General features: G+C 38.3%; 1 pseudogene; it reads left to right on the top strand.

The window, feature by feature from the left end:
* The first annotated feature begins 2388 nt into the window (after nt 1-2388).
* Nucleotides 2389-2505, top strand: LOC112472726 (annotated as a pseudogene).
* The last annotated feature ends 635 nt before the right edge of the window (nt 2506-3140 follow it).

Raw genomic sequence — 3140 nt, 5'->3', positions numbered from 1 at the left:
AAAGATTGGAATCTTGATATTTTAATATTTTGTTATGAACCAGACTAAAATAATTTAAAAAAATCTAAAACTCTCTTCTCTTCAAGAGGTCTGAACAGATTATTCCTTCAAGTGATTTTGACAGTTGGGCAAATCTGAAACACAACACAAGCAAGGTGTTTAATTATAGAATCAATATCTCTAATTAATGACAAAGGAGCAGTTACCTACCATAATCTCCTTTCTTGAGATACCTACAAGCATATGCCATTTTAGAGAAATTAGAATAAATAAACTGCTAATAATGGAATTTCTCAACATTGAAATTAGCATGTTATACTCATTCTCACTGTGATAAGACAAGATGAAATGTTTCCAGATTCACTGAATCTCTAGGATATCTCTCAAAAGACAAGTAACCTTGATGAAATATTGCAGCCCAACTCCCTAGAAGGCAAGTATTTTCCATGTTATTGGGCCTTTAGAGCCTCACTAAGGCATAGGTTAAGAATGGAATCATTCTCAAGACCAGAAATGTCCTCTCTTGGCTCAGGCTCACTCTCACTCTAAGAGAGACACATAGACCTTGGCTAACACTGAACTTCCTGCAACTGACTTGAGCTCTTGTTGCAGAATCCTGTTAGGATTTGCAGGTGAACCATCAGCAAAGATGAGCTTTTGAATAAAAAGACCATGAAAAGAAGATAAAAGTTTCGACTGTGGGGAAAATAATAGGGAGCCTTAAATAAGATGAGAAAAAAAACTAGATTTATCTAAATGGTATAGAGTCATCAAATAGTGGAGAGGTCTTTAGCCCTCCTTATTCCTGGTCTGGAGATTTGGGTTAGAGAAGTTCCTCTGGTCCACAGAAATGCCAGAATTGTCATGTTCAGCAAGTTGTTTGGCTCCTAATCTTGATCAAACATGCAAAATTGTCTCCTTTTGTTTCTGGAGCCTGCGTGGAAAATAAGACAGACCATAAAGTTCTGTCCTGGACTATCCCATACCTGGACCTCTGGGTACCCAGACACTGGCAAGGTAAAACCCAGACTTTTCCACCTCATTTGCTCATCTAATTCAGTGAATTAAACGCTCCCGGCATTACTATTCATGAGTTAGAAGGAAGCATTTTTTGTGGACCCTCTGCTGAATAACAATGAGTATTGTCAGCACTGGGAAAGCAGAATCTTCTTGGCCAGTTTGTGAACTCCCTCACAAGAGAAGTAAGCATTCAGAGTTTGTTTTGAAGAATATGAAGAAAAATTTTCTGAAAAGAAATAAAAATCAAACTTATGAACCTAGAAATGACTGTTGGTTTTAGACAGTACTCTTTAGAAGAGAAGCTTCCATTGACTATGTTACAGATTGCAGGGAGCTAATATGCCAGTTGTAGACATGACTGGCAGATATGTTCTTTCGGAATGATTAATTACTCCCCAGAGATACCTCTGGGCTGACGATGCTGCTGAGAGCTGTTTAGCATTCCAGTTCCTTGTTGAGTTCTGGACTTGGAGGGCCTCTAGTGGCTGTCAGCCTCATTAGAAGAAAGAAAAAATTTAAAAGAATAACTGCTATGTCATCTGAAGAGTTTTATGCCCTTATTTAAAATGTGACGTTCTAAAGCTGCCCTCTTTTTGTGACAGTTAGGGAGTTTTGGAGTGACTGAAAGGTGAGTCTGTAACAGAGAAACAGAGATATTGGCAGTTAATGACTTTATTTATATGCGTTATTGAGTTAGTACCACAAGTAGTTTCCTGATGAAAATAAGACAGTCAATGTATATTGTTCCAAGAAAGGTAATTATATCTTCCTCTCATGTCTAACTTAAAATGCTGAGTAGGTGTAAAAAATCTTTTTAGTACATTTGGTTGCAGATTCTTCTTACCTCTCACAAACACCCTCCCCACCCCCATGCGCTGAGAGCCCTTAAGAAAACAGAAGAGAGCAAATAACAGAGCCTTGGGTGGGAACAAGAAGGCTTTCCAAGCTTTCTCCTGTGTGACCCTTCCTGGTTTCCTTTCCCCTTCAGAATAGTAAGTAAGATTGAAAGTACATTTTGCTGATAGGTGCTCAAGTCACAAAGGCAAATAAGAACTAGGTGGGCCTGGATTAGCCAGAATCTTATATAATGAAACCATACAATGAAAGGAAACAAATCTATGCTATTCTTCACTCTATCTCCTATGCATCACACATAGAAAATATCCAAGTCTACAGCCATGCCACCCTGAACAAGCCCAATCCCATCTGATCTCGGAAGCTAAGCAAGGTTGGGCCTGGTTAGAACTTGATAGCTAGGTGGGCCTGGATTAGCCAGAATCTTATATAATGAAACCATACAATGAAAGGAAACAAATCTATGCTATTCTTCACTCTATCTCCTATGCATCACACATAGAAAATATCCAAGTCTACAGCCATGCCACTCTGAACAAGCCCAATCCCATCTGATCTCGGAAGCTAAGCAAGGTTGGGCCTGGTTAGAATTTGATAGGAGACCATCTAGAAGACCAGGTGCTGTAGGCATAAAACCAAAAACAAACAAACAAAAAAACAAACAGAGATGGTAAGCTGACCAGGTCCTTGCAATCTGTGAGGTCAACCAAGGGTTGCCTTGCCTAAAAAAAAATATATAGATATTTCCAAAGCATTTTTCTCCAATAAGAAAATTTTTAGAGCTAGCTCTGTTCCAGGCTAAACGAAATGGTGATCCTAGAAAGTCCTATGTTATCAATCCTATGTCACCAGAGTAAGATACTGGATAGGGTTTTGGTGAGAGGAGAAATGTCAGCCACAACAATGTGCATGTTACCAAAATTTCTCAAAATATATGTTCTTGGGAATACTGCAGTAATCAAAAGGAGACTAAATAAGGTGTGACACCAACAAGGGAGAACTTTCTGACACCCAGAAGACTTGAACTACAACTGTCAATGGGTGAGGAGGGGTCACTACTCTCCTTAGTATTTACAAACTAAGGACAAATGCCTTTACAGTTAAACATTCTCCTTTACATATCATACTTTATATGTAAAAATGATGTGGGACTAATTCATTAAAACCTAATTCATAAAAAGTGTGTCAAAAATGAGGCTTAGGAAAACCAAGGGATCCTTTTAAAATATACCTCCAACAAAGGTCATTAAAAATGACTGACTAGA

Source organism: Pteropus alecto, unplaced genomic scaffold, assembly GCF_000325575.1.
Source record: "Pteropus alecto unplaced genomic scaffold, ASM32557v1 scaffold70, whole genome shotgun sequence".
In the NCBI taxonomy this organism is placed as follows: domain Eukaryota; kingdom Metazoa; phylum Chordata; class Mammalia; order Chiroptera; family Pteropodidae; genus Pteropus; species Pteropus alecto.
This window is presented reverse-complemented; position numbering and strand designations above follow the sequence as displayed.